The sequence below is a fragment of the Conger conger genome, unplaced genomic scaffold (genome assembly GCF_963514075.1).
Source record: "Conger conger unplaced genomic scaffold, fConCon1.1 SCAFFOLD_146, whole genome shotgun sequence".
NCBI lineage: Eukaryota > Metazoa > Chordata > Actinopteri > Anguilliformes > Congridae > Conger > Conger conger.
In genome coordinates this window covers 40,719-53,169 of record NW_026890313.1, presented here as the reverse complement: position 1 = coordinate 53,169, position 12,451 = coordinate 40,719, and the positions used below count along the sequence as shown (strand labels likewise).

At 46.5% G+C, this 12,451-nt stretch overlaps 48 non-coding genes across 48 annotated transcripts; all 48 read right to left on the bottom strand.

The window, feature by feature from the left end:
* Positions 1–118: 118 nt before the first annotated feature.
* LOC133119663 (5S ribosomal RNA) lies at positions 119–237 on the bottom strand. The gene has a single exon (XR_009706702.1). It is a non-coding gene; the product is annotated as a 5S ribosomal RNA (ribosomal RNA).
* A 138-nt stretch (positions 238–375) lies between these two features.
* Positions 376–494, bottom strand: LOC133119662 (5S ribosomal RNA). The gene has a single exon (XR_009706701.1). It is a non-coding gene; the product is annotated as a 5S ribosomal RNA (ribosomal RNA).
* Positions 495–633: 139 nt separating this feature from the next.
* Positions 634–752, bottom strand: LOC133119661 (5S ribosomal RNA). Its single transcript, XR_009706700.1, has one exon. It is a non-coding gene; the product is annotated as a 5S ribosomal RNA (ribosomal RNA).
* A 139-nt stretch (positions 753–891) lies between these two features.
* On the bottom strand, positions 892–1,010 carry LOC133119660 (5S ribosomal RNA). Its single transcript, XR_009706699.1, has one exon. It is a non-coding gene; the product is annotated as a 5S ribosomal RNA (ribosomal RNA).
* Positions 1,011–1,149: 139 nt separating this feature from the next.
* Positions 1,150–1,268, bottom strand: LOC133119659 (5S ribosomal RNA). Its single transcript, XR_009706698.1, has one exon. It is a non-coding gene; the product is annotated as a 5S ribosomal RNA (ribosomal RNA).
* A 139-nt stretch (positions 1,269–1,407) lies between these two features.
* LOC133119658 (5S ribosomal RNA) lies at positions 1,408–1,526 on the bottom strand. Its single transcript, XR_009706697.1, has one exon. It is a non-coding gene; the product is annotated as a 5S ribosomal RNA (ribosomal RNA).
* A 139-nt stretch (positions 1,527–1,665) lies between these two features.
* On the bottom strand, positions 1,666–1,784 carry LOC133119656 (5S ribosomal RNA). The gene has a single exon (XR_009706696.1). It is a non-coding gene; the product is annotated as a 5S ribosomal RNA (ribosomal RNA).
* A 139-nt stretch (positions 1,785–1,923) lies between these two features.
* Positions 1,924–2,042, bottom strand: LOC133119654 (5S ribosomal RNA). Its single transcript, XR_009706694.1, has one exon. It is a non-coding gene; the product is annotated as a 5S ribosomal RNA (ribosomal RNA).
* A 139-nt stretch (positions 2,043–2,181) lies between these two features.
* Positions 2,182–2,300, bottom strand: LOC133119653 (5S ribosomal RNA). Its single transcript, XR_009706693.1, has one exon. It is a non-coding gene; the product is annotated as a 5S ribosomal RNA (ribosomal RNA).
* Positions 2,301–2,439: 139 nt separating this feature from the next.
* LOC133119652 (5S ribosomal RNA) lies at positions 2,440–2,558 on the bottom strand. The gene has a single exon (XR_009706692.1). It is a non-coding gene; the product is annotated as a 5S ribosomal RNA (ribosomal RNA).
* Positions 2,559–2,697: 139 nt separating this feature from the next.
* LOC133119651 (5S ribosomal RNA) lies at positions 2,698–2,816 on the bottom strand. The gene has a single exon (XR_009706691.1). It is a non-coding gene; the product is annotated as a 5S ribosomal RNA (ribosomal RNA).
* A 139-nt stretch (positions 2,817–2,955) lies between these two features.
* Positions 2,956–3,074, bottom strand: LOC133119650 (5S ribosomal RNA). The gene has a single exon (XR_009706690.1). It is a non-coding gene; the product is annotated as a 5S ribosomal RNA (ribosomal RNA).
* A 139-nt stretch (positions 3,075–3,213) lies between these two features.
* Positions 3,214–3,332, bottom strand: LOC133119649 (5S ribosomal RNA). The gene has a single exon (XR_009706689.1). It is a non-coding gene; the product is annotated as a 5S ribosomal RNA (ribosomal RNA).
* Positions 3,333–3,471: 139 nt separating this feature from the next.
* Positions 3,472–3,590, bottom strand: LOC133119648 (5S ribosomal RNA). Its single transcript, XR_009706688.1, has one exon. It is a non-coding gene; the product is annotated as a 5S ribosomal RNA (ribosomal RNA).
* Positions 3,591–3,729: 139 nt separating this feature from the next.
* LOC133119647 (5S ribosomal RNA) lies at positions 3,730–3,848 on the bottom strand. The gene has a single exon (XR_009706687.1). It is a non-coding gene; the product is annotated as a 5S ribosomal RNA (ribosomal RNA).
* A 139-nt stretch (positions 3,849–3,987) lies between these two features.
* On the bottom strand, positions 3,988–4,106 carry LOC133119646 (5S ribosomal RNA). Its single transcript, XR_009706686.1, has one exon. It is a non-coding gene; the product is annotated as a 5S ribosomal RNA (ribosomal RNA).
* Positions 4,107–4,245: 139 nt separating this feature from the next.
* Positions 4,246–4,364, bottom strand: LOC133119645 (5S ribosomal RNA). Its single transcript, XR_009706685.1, has one exon. It is a non-coding gene; the product is annotated as a 5S ribosomal RNA (ribosomal RNA).
* A 139-nt stretch (positions 4,365–4,503) lies between these two features.
* Positions 4,504–4,622, bottom strand: LOC133119643 (5S ribosomal RNA). Its single transcript, XR_009706683.1, has one exon. It is a non-coding gene; the product is annotated as a 5S ribosomal RNA (ribosomal RNA).
* A 139-nt stretch (positions 4,623–4,761) lies between these two features.
* LOC133119642 (5S ribosomal RNA) lies at positions 4,762–4,880 on the bottom strand. The gene has a single exon (XR_009706682.1). It is a non-coding gene; the product is annotated as a 5S ribosomal RNA (ribosomal RNA).
* Positions 4,881–5,019: 139 nt separating this feature from the next.
* On the bottom strand, positions 5,020–5,138 carry LOC133119641 (5S ribosomal RNA). The gene has a single exon (XR_009706681.1). It is a non-coding gene; the product is annotated as a 5S ribosomal RNA (ribosomal RNA).
* A 139-nt stretch (positions 5,139–5,277) lies between these two features.
* On the bottom strand, positions 5,278–5,396 carry LOC133119640 (5S ribosomal RNA). The gene has a single exon (XR_009706680.1). It is a non-coding gene; the product is annotated as a 5S ribosomal RNA (ribosomal RNA).
* Positions 5,397–5,535: 139 nt separating this feature from the next.
* LOC133119639 (5S ribosomal RNA) lies at positions 5,536–5,654 on the bottom strand. The gene has a single exon (XR_009706679.1). It is a non-coding gene; the product is annotated as a 5S ribosomal RNA (ribosomal RNA).
* Positions 5,655–5,793: 139 nt separating this feature from the next.
* On the bottom strand, positions 5,794–5,912 carry LOC133119638 (5S ribosomal RNA). Its single transcript, XR_009706678.1, has one exon. It is a non-coding gene; the product is annotated as a 5S ribosomal RNA (ribosomal RNA).
* Positions 5,913–6,051: 139 nt separating this feature from the next.
* LOC133119637 (5S ribosomal RNA) lies at positions 6,052–6,170 on the bottom strand. The gene has a single exon (XR_009706677.1). It is a non-coding gene; the product is annotated as a 5S ribosomal RNA (ribosomal RNA).
* A 139-nt stretch (positions 6,171–6,309) lies between these two features.
* On the bottom strand, positions 6,310–6,428 carry LOC133119636 (5S ribosomal RNA). Its single transcript, XR_009706676.1, has one exon. It is a non-coding gene; the product is annotated as a 5S ribosomal RNA (ribosomal RNA).
* A 139-nt stretch (positions 6,429–6,567) lies between these two features.
* LOC133119635 (5S ribosomal RNA) lies at positions 6,568–6,686 on the bottom strand. The gene has a single exon (XR_009706675.1). It is a non-coding gene; the product is annotated as a 5S ribosomal RNA (ribosomal RNA).
* Positions 6,687–6,825: 139 nt separating this feature from the next.
* Positions 6,826–6,944, bottom strand: LOC133119634 (5S ribosomal RNA). The gene has a single exon (XR_009706674.1). It is a non-coding gene; the product is annotated as a 5S ribosomal RNA (ribosomal RNA).
* Positions 6,945–7,083: 139 nt separating this feature from the next.
* Positions 7,084–7,202, bottom strand: LOC133119632 (5S ribosomal RNA). The gene has a single exon (XR_009706672.1). It is a non-coding gene; the product is annotated as a 5S ribosomal RNA (ribosomal RNA).
* A 139-nt stretch (positions 7,203–7,341) lies between these two features.
* Positions 7,342–7,460, bottom strand: LOC133119630 (5S ribosomal RNA). Its single transcript, XR_009706671.1, has one exon. It is a non-coding gene; the product is annotated as a 5S ribosomal RNA (ribosomal RNA).
* A 139-nt stretch (positions 7,461–7,599) lies between these two features.
* LOC133119629 (5S ribosomal RNA) lies at positions 7,600–7,718 on the bottom strand. The gene has a single exon (XR_009706670.1). It is a non-coding gene; the product is annotated as a 5S ribosomal RNA (ribosomal RNA).
* Positions 7,719–7,857: 139 nt separating this feature from the next.
* On the bottom strand, positions 7,858–7,976 carry LOC133119673 (5S ribosomal RNA). The gene has a single exon (XR_009706711.1). It is a non-coding gene; the product is annotated as a 5S ribosomal RNA (ribosomal RNA).
* A 139-nt stretch (positions 7,977–8,115) lies between these two features.
* Positions 8,116–8,234, bottom strand: LOC133119628 (5S ribosomal RNA). The gene has a single exon (XR_009706669.1). It is a non-coding gene; the product is annotated as a 5S ribosomal RNA (ribosomal RNA).
* Positions 8,235–8,373: 139 nt separating this feature from the next.
* On the bottom strand, positions 8,374–8,492 carry LOC133119627 (5S ribosomal RNA). The gene has a single exon (XR_009706668.1). It is a non-coding gene; the product is annotated as a 5S ribosomal RNA (ribosomal RNA).
* A 139-nt stretch (positions 8,493–8,631) lies between these two features.
* Positions 8,632–8,750, bottom strand: LOC133119626 (5S ribosomal RNA). Its single transcript, XR_009706667.1, has one exon. It is a non-coding gene; the product is annotated as a 5S ribosomal RNA (ribosomal RNA).
* A 139-nt stretch (positions 8,751–8,889) lies between these two features.
* Positions 8,890–9,008, bottom strand: LOC133119625 (5S ribosomal RNA). Its single transcript, XR_009706666.1, has one exon. It is a non-coding gene; the product is annotated as a 5S ribosomal RNA (ribosomal RNA).
* Positions 9,009–9,147: 139 nt separating this feature from the next.
* Positions 9,148–9,266, bottom strand: LOC133119624 (5S ribosomal RNA). Its single transcript, XR_009706665.1, has one exon. It is a non-coding gene; the product is annotated as a 5S ribosomal RNA (ribosomal RNA).
* Positions 9,267–9,405: 139 nt separating this feature from the next.
* On the bottom strand, positions 9,406–9,524 carry LOC133119623 (5S ribosomal RNA). The gene has a single exon (XR_009706664.1). It is a non-coding gene; the product is annotated as a 5S ribosomal RNA (ribosomal RNA).
* Positions 9,525–9,663: 139 nt separating this feature from the next.
* Positions 9,664–9,782, bottom strand: LOC133119622 (5S ribosomal RNA). The gene has a single exon (XR_009706663.1). It is a non-coding gene; the product is annotated as a 5S ribosomal RNA (ribosomal RNA).
* Positions 9,783–9,921: 139 nt separating this feature from the next.
* On the bottom strand, positions 9,922–10,040 carry LOC133119620 (5S ribosomal RNA). Its single transcript, XR_009706661.1, has one exon. It is a non-coding gene; the product is annotated as a 5S ribosomal RNA (ribosomal RNA).
* Positions 10,041–10,179: 139 nt separating this feature from the next.
* On the bottom strand, positions 10,180–10,298 carry LOC133119619 (5S ribosomal RNA). Its single transcript, XR_009706660.1, has one exon. It is a non-coding gene; the product is annotated as a 5S ribosomal RNA (ribosomal RNA).
* A 139-nt stretch (positions 10,299–10,437) lies between these two features.
* On the bottom strand, positions 10,438–10,556 carry LOC133119618 (5S ribosomal RNA). The gene has a single exon (XR_009706659.1). It is a non-coding gene; the product is annotated as a 5S ribosomal RNA (ribosomal RNA).
* A 139-nt stretch (positions 10,557–10,695) lies between these two features.
* LOC133119617 (5S ribosomal RNA) lies at positions 10,696–10,814 on the bottom strand. Its single transcript, XR_009706658.1, has one exon. It is a non-coding gene; the product is annotated as a 5S ribosomal RNA (ribosomal RNA).
* Positions 10,815–10,953: 139 nt separating this feature from the next.
* Positions 10,954–11,072, bottom strand: LOC133119686 (5S ribosomal RNA). The gene has a single exon (XR_009706724.1). It is a non-coding gene; the product is annotated as a 5S ribosomal RNA (ribosomal RNA).
* A 139-nt stretch (positions 11,073–11,211) lies between these two features.
* LOC133119616 (5S ribosomal RNA) lies at positions 11,212–11,330 on the bottom strand. Its single transcript, XR_009706657.1, has one exon. It is a non-coding gene; the product is annotated as a 5S ribosomal RNA (ribosomal RNA).
* A 139-nt stretch (positions 11,331–11,469) lies between these two features.
* Positions 11,470–11,588, bottom strand: LOC133119615 (5S ribosomal RNA). Its single transcript, XR_009706656.1, has one exon. It is a non-coding gene; the product is annotated as a 5S ribosomal RNA (ribosomal RNA).
* A 139-nt stretch (positions 11,589–11,727) lies between these two features.
* Positions 11,728–11,845, bottom strand: LOC133119670 (5S ribosomal RNA). Its single transcript, XR_009706708.1, has one exon. It is a non-coding gene; the product is annotated as a 5S ribosomal RNA (ribosomal RNA).
* Positions 11,846–11,984: 139 nt separating this feature from the next.
* LOC133119665 (5S ribosomal RNA) lies at positions 11,985–12,103 on the bottom strand. The gene has a single exon (XR_009706704.1). It is a non-coding gene; the product is annotated as a 5S ribosomal RNA (ribosomal RNA).
* A 139-nt stretch (positions 12,104–12,242) lies between these two features.
* On the bottom strand, positions 12,243–12,360 carry LOC133119688 (5S ribosomal RNA). The gene has a single exon (XR_009706726.1). It is a non-coding gene; the product is annotated as a 5S ribosomal RNA (ribosomal RNA).
* Between the last annotated feature and the right edge of the window lie 91 nt (positions 12,361–12,451).

The following is a 12,451-nucleotide window of genomic DNA, read 5'->3' as shown; positions in this document are numbered from 1 at the left end:
GAGCTCTCATGAATAAACGCCTAGAAACTAACTTTGTATAATTCTTTTTTAAGGAAGTAAGGTCGTTATTCAAACAATGTCCAAAATACGATAATTTACATTGATTTCGCTGGTAAAATGCTCACAGCACCTGGTATTCCCAGGCGGTCTCCCATCCAAGTACTAACCAGGCCCGACGTTGCTTAGCTTCCGAGATCAGACGAGATCGGGCGTTCTCAGCGCGGTGTGGCCGTAAGCGAAGACCGGCAGTCAGCGAGAGCTCTCATGAATAAACGCCTAGAAACTAACTTTGTATAATTCTTTTTTAAGGAAGTAAGGTCGTTATTTCAAACAATGTCCAAAATACGATAATTTACATTGATTTCGCTGGTAAAATGCTCACAGCACCTGGTATTCCCAGGCGGTCTCCCATCCAAGTACTAACCAGGCCCGACGTTGCTTAGCTTCCGAGATCAGACGAGATCGGGCGTTCTCAGCGCGGTGTGGCCGTAAGCGAAGACCCGGCAGTCAGCGAGAGCTCTCATGAATAAACGCCTAGAAACTAACTTTGTATAATTCTTTTTTAAGGAAGTAAGGTCGTTATTTCAAACAATGTCCAAAATACGATAATTTACATTGATTTCGCTGGTAAAATGCTCACAGCACCTGGTATTCCCAGGCGGTCTCCCATCCAAGTACTAACCAGGCCCGACGTTGCTTAGCTTCCGAGATCAGACGAGATCGGGCGTTCTCAGCGCGGTGTGGCCGTAAGCGAAGACCCGGCAGTCAGCGAGAGCTCTCATGAATAAACGCCTAGAAACTAACTTTGTATAATTCTTTTTTAAGGAAGTAAGGTCGTTATTTCAAACAATGTCCAAAATACGATAATTTACATTGATTTCGCTGGTAAAATGCTCACAGCACCTGGTATTCCCAGGCGGTCTCCCATCCAAGTACTAACCAGGCCCGACGTTGCTTAGCTTCCGAGATCAGACGAGATCGGGCGTTCTCAGCGCGGTGTGGCCGTAAGCGAAGACCCGGCAGTCAGCGAGAGCTCTCATGAATAAACGCCTAGAAACTAACTTTGTATAATTCTTTTTTAAGGAAGTAAGGTCGTTATTTCAAACAATGTCCAAAATACGATAATTTACATTGATTTCGCTGGTAAAATGCTCACAGCACCTGGTATTCCCAGGCGGTCTCCCATCCAAGTACTAACCAGGCCCGACGTTGCTTAGCTTCCGAGATCAGACGAGATCGGGCGTTCTCAGCGCGGTGTGGCCGTAAGCGAAGACCCGGCAGTCAGCGAGAGCTCTCATGAATAAACGCCTAGAAACTAACTTTGTATAATTCTTTTTTAAGGAAGTAAGGTCGTTATTTCAAACAATGTCCAAAATACGATAATTTACATTGATTTCGCTGGTAAAATGCTCACAGCACCTGGTATTCCCAGGCGGTCTCCCATCCAAGTACTAACCAGGCCCGACGTTGCTTAGCTTCCGAGATCAGACGAGATCGGGCGTTCTCAGCGCGGTGTGGCCGTAAGCGAAGACCCGGCAGTCAGCGAGAGCTCTCATGAATAAACGCCTAGAAACTAACTTTGTATAATTCTTTTTTAAGGAAGTAAGGTCGTTATTTCAAACAATGTCCAAAATACGATAATTTACATTGATTTCGCTGGTAAAATGCTCACAGCACCTGGTATTCCCAGGCGGTCTCCCATCCAAGTACTAACCAGGCCCGACGTTGCTTAGCTTCCGAGATCAGACGAGATCGGGCGTTCTCAGCGCGGTGTGGCCGTAAGCGAAGACCCGGCAGTCAGCGAGAGCTCTCATGAATAAACGCCTAGAAACTAACTTTGTATAATTCTTTTTTAAGGAAGTAAGGTCGTTATTTCAAACAATGTCCAAAATACGATAATTTACATTGATTTCGCTGGTAAAATGCTCACAGCACCTGGTATTCCCAGGCGGTCTCCCATCCAAGTACTAACCAGGCCCGACGTTGCTTAGCTTCCGAGATCAGACGAGATCGGGCGTTCTCAGCGCGGTGTGGCCGTAAGCGAAGACCCGGCAGTCAGCGAGAGCTCTCATGAATAAACGCCTAGAAACTAACTTTGTATAATTCTTTTTTAAGGAAGTAAGGTCGTTATTTCAAACAATGTCCAAAATACGATAATTTACATTGATTTCGCTGGTAAAATGCTCACAGCACCTGGTATTCCCAGGCGGTCTCCCATCCAAGTACTAACCAGGCCCGACGTTGCTTAGCTTCCGAGATCAGACGAGATCGGGCGTTCTCAGCGCGGTGTGGCCGTAAGCGAAGACCCGGCAGTCAGCGAGAGCTCTCATGAATAAACGCCTAGAAACTAACTTTGTATAATTCTTTTTTAAGGAAGTAAGGTCGTTATTTCAAACAATGTCCAAAATACGATAATTTACATTGATTTCGCTGGTAAAATGCTCACAGCACCTGGTATTCCCAGGCGGTCTCCCATCCAAGTACTAACCAGGCCCGACGTTGCTTAGCTTCCGAGATCAGACGAGATCGGGCGTTCTCAGCGCGGTGTGGCCGTAAGCGAAGACCCGGCAGTCAGCGAGAGCTCTCATGAATAAACGCCTAGAAACTAACTTTGTATAATTCTTTTTTAAGGAAGTAAGGTCGTTATTTCAAACAATGTCCAAAATACGATAATTTACATTGATTTCGCTGGTAAAATGCTCACAGCACCTGGTATTCCCAGGCGGTCTCCCATCCAAGTACTAACCAGGCCCGACGTTGCTTAGCTTCCGAGATCAGACGAGATCGGGCGTTCTCAGCGCGGTGTGGCCGTAAGCGAAGACCCGGCAGTCAGCGAGAGCTCTCATGAATAAACGCCTAGAAACTAACTTTGTATAATTCTTTTTTAAGGAAGTAAGGTCGTTATTTCAAACAATGTCCAAAATACGATAATGTACATTGATTTCGCTGGTAAAATGCTCACAGCACCTGGTATTCCCAGGCGGTCTCCCATCCAAGTACTAACCAGGCCCGACGTTGCTTAGCTTCCGAGATCAGACGAGATCGGGCGTTCTCAGCGCGGTGTGGCCGTAAGCGAAGACCCGGCAGTCAGCGAGAGCTCTCATGAATAAACGCCTAGAAACTAACTTTGTATAATTCTTTTTTAAGGAAGTAAGGTCGTTATTTCAAACAATGTCCAAAATACGATAATTTACATTGATTTCGCTGGTAAAATGCTCACAGCACCTGGTATTCCCAGGCGGTCTCCCATCCAAGTACTAACCAGGCCCGACGTTGCTTAGCTTCCGAGATCAGACGAGATCGGGCGTTCTCAGCGCGGTGTGGCCGTAAGCGAAGACCCGGCAGTCAGCGAGAGCTCTCATGAATAAACGCCTAGAAACTAACTTTGTATAATTCTTTTTTAAGGAAGTAAGGTCGTTATTTCAAACAATGTCCAAAATACGATAATGTACATTGATTTCGCTGGTAAAATGCTCACAGCACCTGGTATTCCCAGGCGGTCTCCCATCCAAGTACTAACCAGGCCCGACGTTGCTTAGCTTCCGAGATCAGACGAGATCGGGCGTTCTCAGCGCGGTGTGGCCGTAAGCGAAGACCCGGCAGTCAGCGAGAGCTCTCATGAATAAACGCCTAGAAACTAACTTTGTATAATTCTTTTTTAAGGAAGTAAGGTCGTTATTTCAAACAATGTCCAAAATACGATAATTTACATTGATTTCGCTGGTAAAATGCTCACAGCACCTGGTATTCCCAGGCGGTCTCCCATCCAAGTACTAACCAGGCCCGACGTTGCTTAGCTTCCGAGATCAGACGAGATCGGGCGTTCTCAGCGCGGTGTGGCCGTAAGCGAAGACCCGGCAGTCAGCGAGAGCTCTCATGAATAAACGCCTAGAAACTAACTTTGTATAATTCTTTTTTAAGGAAGTAAGGTCGTTATTTCAAACAATGTCCAAAATACGATAATTTACATTGATTTCGCTGGTAAAATGCTCACAGCACCTGGTATTCCCAGGCGGTCTCCCATCCAAGTACTAACCAGGCCCGACGTTGCTTAGCTTCCGAGATCAGACGAGATCGGGCGTTCTCAGCGCGGTGTGGCCGTAAGCGAAGACCCGGCAGTCAGCGAGAGCTCTCATGAATAAACGCCTAGAAACTAACTTTGTATAATTCTTTTTTAAGGAAGTAAGGTCGTTATTTCAAACAATGTCCAAAATACGATAATGTACATTGATTTCGCTGGTAAAATGCTCACAGCACCTGGTATTCCCAGGCGGTCTCCCATCCAAGTACTAACCAGGCCCGACGTTGCTTAGCTTCCGAGATCAGACGAGATCGGGCGTTCTCAGCGCGGTGTGGCCGTAAGCGAAGACCCGGCAGTCAGCGAGAGCTCTCATGAATAAACGCCTAGAAACTAACTTTGTATAATTCTTTTTTAAGGAAGTAAGGTCGTTATTTCAAACAATGTCCAAAATACGATAATTTACATTGATTTCGCTGGTAAAATGCTCACAGCACCTGGTATTCCCAGGCGGTCTCCCATCCAAGTACTAACCAGGCCCGACGTTGCTTAGCTTCCGAGATCAGACGAGATCGGGCGTTCTCAGCGCGGTGTGGCCGTAAGCGAAGACCCGGCAGTCAGCGAGAGCTCTCATGAATAAACGCCTAGAAACTAACTTTGTATAATTCTTTTTTAAGGAAGTAAGGTCGTTATTTCAAACAATGTCCAAAATACGATAATTTACATTGATTTCGCTGGTAAAATGCTCACAGCACCTGGTATTCCCAGGCGGTCTCCCATCCAAGTACTAACCAGGCCCGACGTTGCTTAGCTTCCGAGATCAGACGAGATCGGGCGTTCTCAGCGCGGTGTGGCCGTAAGCGAAGACCCGGCAGTCAGCGAGAGCTCTCATGAATAAACGCCTAGAAACTAACTTTGTATAATTCTTTTTTAAGGAAGTAAGGTCGTTATTTCAAACAATGTCCAAAATACGATAATGTACATTGATTTCGCTGGTAAAATGCTCACAGCACCTGGTATTCCCAGGCGGTCTCCCATCCAAGTACTAACCAGGCCCGACGTTGCTTAGCTTCCGAGATCAGACGAGATCGGGCGTTCTCAGCGCGGTGTGGCCGTAAGCGAAGACCCGGCAGTCAGCGAGAGCTCTCATGAATAAACGCCTAGAAACTAACTTTGTATAATTCTTTTTTAAGGAAGTAAGGTCGTTATTTCAAACAATGTCCAAAATACGATAATTTACATTGATTTCGCTGGTAAAATGCTCACAGCACCTGGTATTCCCAGGCGGTCTCCCATCCAAGTACTAACCAGGCCCGACGTTGCTTAGCTTCCGAGATCAGACGAGATCGGGCGTTCTCAGCGCGGTGTGGCCGTAAGCGAAGACCCGGCAGTCAGCGAGAGCTCTCATGAATAAACGCCTAGAAACTAACTTTGTATAATTCTTTTTTAAGGAAGTAAGGTCGTTATTTCAAACAATGTCCAAAATACGATAATTTACATTGATTTCGCTGGTAAAATGCTCACAGCACCTGGTATTCCCAGGCGGTCTCCCATCCAAGTACTAACCAGGCCCGACGTTGCTTAGCTTCCGAGATCAGACGAGATCGGGCGTTCTCAGCGCGGTGTGGCCGTAAGCGAAGACCCGGCAGTCAGCGAGAGCTCTCATGAATAAACGCCTAGAAACTAACTTTGTATAATTCTTTTTTAAGGAAGTAAGGTCGTTATTTCAAACAATGTCCAAAATACGATAATTTACATTGATTTCGCTGGTAAAATGCTCACAGCACCTGGTATTCCCAGGCGGTCTCCCATCCAAGTACTAACCAGGCCCGACGTTGCTTAGCTTCCGAGATCAGACGAGATCGGGCGTTCTCAGCGCGGTGTGGCCGTAAGCGAAGACCCGGCAGTCAGCGAGAGCTCTCATGAATAAACGCCTAGAAACTAACTTTGTATAATTCTTTTTTAAGGAAGTAAGGTCGTTATTTCAAACAATGTCCAAAATACGATAATTTACATTGATTTCGCTGGTAAAATGCTCACAGCACCTGGTATTCCCAGGCGGTCTCCCATCCAAGTACTAACCAGGCCCGACGTTGCTTAGCTTCCGAGATCAGACGAGATCGGGCGTTCTCAGCGCGGTGTGGCCGTAAGCGAAGACCCGGCAGTCAGCGAGAGCTCTCATGAATAAACGCCTAGAAACTAACTTTGTATAATTCTTTTTTAAGGAAGTAAGGTCGTTATTTCAAACAATGTCCAAAATACGATAATGTACATTGATTTCGCTGGTAAAATGCTCACAGCACCTGGTATTCCCAGGCGGTCTCCCATCCAAGTACTAACCAGGCCCGACGTTGCTTAGCTTCCGAGATCAGACGAGATCGGGCGTTCTCAGCGCGGTGTGGCCGTAAGCGAAGACCCGGCAGTCAGCGAGAGCTCTCATGAATAAACGCCTAGAAACTAACTTTGTATAATTCTTTTTTAAGGAAGTAAGGTCGTTATTTCAAACAATGTCCAAAATACGATAATTTACATTGATTTCGCTGGTAAAATGCTCACAGCACCTGGTATTCCCAGGCGGTCTCCCATCCAAGTACTAACCAGGCCCGACGTTGCTTAGCTTCCGAGATCAGACGAGATCGGGCGTTCTCAGCGCGGTGTGGCCGTAAGCGAAGACCCGGCAGTCAGCGAGAGCTCTCATGAATAAACGCCTAGAAACTAACTTTGTATAATTCTTTTTTAAGGAAGTAAGGTCGTTATTTCAAACAATGTCCAAAATACGATAATTTACATTGATTTCGCTGGTAAAATGCTCACAGCACCTGGTATTCCCAGGCGGTCTCCCATCCAAGTACTAACCAGGCCCGACGTTGCTTAGCTTCCGAGATCAGACGAGATCGGGCGTTCTCAGCGCGGTGTGGCCGTAAGCGAAGACCCGGCAGTCAGCGAGAGCTCTCATGAATAAACGCCTAGAAACTAACTTTGTATAATTCTTTTTTAAGGAAGTAAGGTCGTTATTTCAAACAATGTCCAAAATACGATAATTTACATTGATTTCGCTGGTAAAATGCTCACAGCACCTGGTATTCCCAGGCGGTCTCCCATCCAAGTACTAACCAGGCCCGACGTTGCTTAGCTTCCGAGATCAGACGAGATCGGGCGTTCTCAGCGCGGTGTGGCCGTAAGCGAAGACCCGGCAGTCAGCGAGAGCTCTCATGAATAAACGCCTAGAAACTAACTTTGTATAATTCTTTTTTAAGGAAGTAAGGTCGTTATTTCAAACAATGTCCAAAATACGATAATGTACATTGATTTCGCTGGTAAAATGCTCACAGCACCTGGTATTCCCAGGCGGTCTCCCATCCAAGTACTAACCAGGCCCGACGTTGCTTAGCTTCCGAGATCAGACGAGATCGGGCGTTCTCAGCGCGGTGTGGCCGTAAGCGAAGACCCGGCAGTCAGCGAGAGCTCTCATGAATAAACGCCTAGAAACTAACTTTGTATAATTCTTTTTTAAGGAAGTAAGGTCGTTATTTCAAACAATGTCCAAAATACGATAATTTACATTGATTTCGCTGGTAAAATGCTCACAGCACCTGGTATTCCCAGGCGGTCTCCCATCCAAGTACTAACCAGGCCCGACGTTGCTTAGCTTCCGAGATCAGACGAGATCGGGCGTTCTCAGCGCGGTGTGGCCGTAAGCGAAGACCCGGCAGTCAGCGAGAGCTCTCATGAATAAACGCCTAGAAACTAACTTTGTATAATTCTTTTTTAAGGAAGTAAGGTCGTTATTTCAAACAATGTCCAAAATACGATAATGTACATTGATTTCGCTGGTAAAATGCTCACAGCACCTGGTATTCCCAGGCGGTCTCCCATCCAAGTACTAACCAGGCCCGACGTTGCTTAGCTTCCGAGATCAGACGAGATCTGGCGTTCTCAGCGCGGTGTGGCCGTAAGCGAAGACCCGGCAGTCAGCGAGAGCTCTCATGAATAAACGCCTAGAAACTAACTTTGTATAATTCTTTTTTAAGGAAGTAAGGTCGTTATTTCAAACAATGTCCAAAATACGATAATTTACATTGATTTCGCTGGTAAAATGCTCACAGCACCTGGTATTCCCAGGCGGTCTCCCATCCAAGTACTAACCAGGCCCGACGTTGCTTAGCTTCCGAGATCAGACGAGATCGGGCGTTCTCAGCGCGGTGTGGCCGTAAGCGAAGACCCGGCAGTCAGCGAGAGCTCTCATGAATAAACGCCTAGAAACTAACTTTGTATAATTCTTTTTTAAGGAAGTAAGGTCGTTATTTCAAACAATGTCCAAAATACGATAATTTACATTGATTTCGCTGGTAAAATGCTCACAGCACCTGGTATTCCCAGGCGGTCTCCCATCCAAGTACTAACCAGGCCCGACGTTGCTTAGCTTCCGAGATCAGACGAGATCGGGCGTTCTCAGCGCGGTGTGGCCGTAAGCGAAGACCCGGCAGTCAGCGAGAGCTCTCATGAATAAACGCCTAGAAACTAACTTTGTATAATTCTTTTTTAAGGAAGTAAGGTCGTTATTTCAAACAATGTCCAAAATACGATAATTTACATTGATTTCGCTGGTAAAATGCTCACAGCACCTGGTATTCCCAGGCGGTCTCCCATCCAAGTACTAACCAGGCCCGACGTTGCTTAGCTTCCGAGATCAGACGAGATCGGGCGTTCTCAGCGCGGTGTGGCCGTAAGCGAAGACCCGGCAGTCAGCGAGAGCTCTCATGAATAAACGCCTAGAAACTAACTTTGTATAATTCTTTTTTAAGGAAGTAAGGTCGTTATTTCAAACAATGTCCAAAATACGATAATGTACATTGATTTCGCTGGTAAAATGCTCACAGCACCTGGTATTCCCAGGCGGTCTCCCATCCAAGTACTAACCAGGCCCGACGTTGCTTAGCTTCCGAGATCAGACGAGATCGGGCGTTCTCAGCGCGGTGTGGCCGTAAGCGAAGACCCGGCAGTCAGCGAGAGCTCTCATGAATAAACGCCTAGAAACTAACTTTGTATAATTCTTTTTTAAGGAAGTAAGGTCGTTATTTCAAACAATGTCCAAAATACGATAATTTACATTGATTTCGCTGGTAAAATGCTCACAGCACCTGGTATTCCCAGGCGGTCTCCCATCCAAGTACTAACCAGGCCCGACGTTGCTTAGCTTCCGAGATCAGACGAGATCGGGCGTTCTCAGCGCGGTGTGGCCGTAAGCGAAGACCCGGCAGTCAGCGAGAGCTCTCATGAATAAACGCCTAGAAACTAACTTTGTATAATTCTTTTTTAAGGAAGTAAGGTCGTTATTTCAAACAATGTCCAAAATACGATAATGTACATTGATTTCGCTGGTAAAATGCTCACAGCACCTGGTATTCCCAGGCGGTCTCCCATCCAAGTACTAACCAGGCCCGACGTTGCTTAGCTTCCGAGATCAGACGAGATCGGGCGTTCTCAGCGCGGTGTGGCCGTAAGCGAAGACCCGGCAGTCAGCGAGAGCTCTCATGAATAAACGCCTAGAAACTAACTTTGTATAATTCTTTTTTAAGGAAGTAAGGTCGTTATTTCAAACAATGTCCAAAATACGATAATTTACATTGATTTCGCTGGTAAAATGCTCACAGCACCTGGTATTCCCAGGCGGTCTCCCATCCAAGTACTAACCAGGCCCGACGTTGCTTAGCTTCCGAGATCAGACGAGATCGGGCGTTCTCAGCGCGGTGTGGCCGTAAGCGAAGACCCGGCAGTCAGCGAGAGCTCTCATGAATAAACGCCTAGAAACTAACTTTGTATAATTCTTTTTTAAGGAAGTAAGGTCGTTATTTCAAACAATGTCCAAAATACGATAATTTACATTGATTTCGCTGGTAAAATGCTCACAGCACCTGGTATTCCCAGGCGGTCTCCCATCCAAGTACTAACCAGGCCCGACGTTGCTTAGCTTCCGAGATCAGACGAGATCGGGCGTTCTCAGCGCGGTGTGGCCGTAAGCGAAGACCCGGCAGTCAGCGAGAGCTCTCATGAATAAACGCCTAGAAACTAACTTTGTATAATTCTTTTTTAAGGAAGTAAGGTCGTTATTTCAAACAATGTCCAAAATACGATAATGTACATTGATTTCGCTGGTAAAATGCTCACAGCACCTGGTATTCCCAGGCGGTCTCCCATCCAAGTACTAACCAGGCCCGACGTTGCTTAGCTTCCGAGATCAGACGAGATCGGGCGTTCTCAGCGCGGTGTGGCCGTAAGCGAAGACCCGGCAGTCAGCGAGAGCTCTCATGAATAAACGCCTAGAAACTAACTTTGTATAATTCTTTTTTAAGGAAGTAAGGTCGTTATTTCAAACAATGTCCAAAATACGATAATTTACATTGATTTCGCTGGTAAAATGCTCACAGCACCTGGTATTCCCAGGCGGTCTCCCATCCAAGTACTAACCAGGCCCGACGTTGCTTAGCTTCCGAGATCAGACGAGATCGGGCGTTCTCAGCGCGGTGTGGCCGTAAGCGAAGACCCGGCAGTCAGCGAGAGCTCTCATGAATAAACGCCTAGAAACTAACTTTGTATAATTCTTTTTTAAGGAAGTAAGGTCGTTATTTCAAACAATGTCCAAAATACGATAATTTACATTGATTTCGCTGGTAAAATGCTCACAGCACCTGGTATTCCCAGGCGGTCTCCCATCCAAGTACTAACCAGGCCCGACGTTGCTTAGCTTCCGAGATCAGACGAGATCGGGCGTTCTCAGCGCGGTGTGGCCGTAAGCGAAGACCCGGCAGTCAGCGAGAGCTCTCATGAATAAACGCCTAGAAACTAACTTTGTATAATTCTTTTTTAAGGAAGTAAGGTCGTTATTTCAAACAATGTCCAAAATACGATAATTTACATTGATTTCGCTGGTAAAATGCTCACAGCACCTGGTATTCCCAGGCGGTCTCCCATCCAAGTACTAACGAGGCCCGACGTTGCTTAGCTTCCGAGATCAGACGAGATCGGGCGTTCTCAGCGCGGTGTGGCCGTAAGCGAAGACCCGGCAGTCAGCGAGAGCTCTCATGAATAAACGCCTAGAAACTAACTTTGTATAATTCTTTTTTAAGGAAGTAAGGTCGTTATTTCAAACAATGTCCAAAATACGATAATGTACATTGATTTCGCTGGTAAAATGCTCACAGCACCTGGTATTCCCAGGCGGTCTCCCATCCAAGTACTAACCAGGCCCGACGTTGCTTAGCTTCCGAGATCAGACGAGATCGGGCGTTCTCAGCGCGGTGTGGCCGTAAGCGAAGACCCGGCAGTCAGCGAGAGCTCTCATGAATAAACGCCTAGAAACTAACTTTGTATAATTCTTTTTTAAGGAAGTAAGGTCGTTATTTCAAACAATGTCCAAAATACGATAATGTACATTGATTTCGCTGGTAAAATGCTCACAGCACCTGGTATTCCCAGGCGGTCTCCCATCCAAGTACTAACCAGGCCCGACGTTGCTTAGCTTCCGAGATCAGACGAGATCGGGCGTTCTCAGCGCGGTGTGGCCGTAAGCGAAGACCCGGCAGTCAGCGAGAGCTCTCATGAATAAACGCCTAGAAACTAACTTTGTATAATTCTTTTTTAAGGAAGTAAGGTCGTTATTTCAAACAATGTCCAAAATACGATAATTTACATTGATTTCGCTGGTAAAATGCTCACAGCACCTGTATTCCCAGGCGGTCTCCCATCCAAGTACTAACCAGGCCCGACGTTGCTTAGCTTCCGAGATCAGACGAGATCGGGCGTTCTCAGCGCGGTGTGGCCGTAAGCGAAGACCCGGCAGTCAGCGAGAGCTCTCATGAATAAACGCCTAGAAACTAACTTTGTATAATTCTTTTTTAAGGAAGTAAGGTCGTTATTTCAAACAATGTCCAAAATACGATAATTTACATTGATTTCGCTGGTAAAATGCTCACAGCACCTGGTATTCCCAGGCGGTCTCCCATCCAAGTACTAACCAGACCCGACGTTGCTTAGCTTCCGAGATCAGACGAGATCGGGCGTTCTCAGCGCGGTGTGGCCGTAAGCGAAGACCCGGCAGTCAGCGAGAGCTCTCATGAATAAACGCCTAGAAACTAACTTTGTATAATTCTTTTTTAAGGAAGTAAGGTCGTTATTTCAAACAATGTCCAAAATACGATAATTTACATTGATTTCGCTGGTAAAATGCTCACAGCACCTGGTATTCCCAGGCGGTCTCCATCCAAGTACTAACCAGGCCCGACGTTGCTTAGCTTCCGAGATCAGACGAGATCGGGCGTTCTCAGCGCGGTGTGGCCGTAAGCGAAGACCCGGCAGTCAGCGAGAGCTCTCATGAATAAACGCCTAGAAACTAACTTTGTATAATTCTTTTTAAGGAAGTAAGGTCGTTATTTC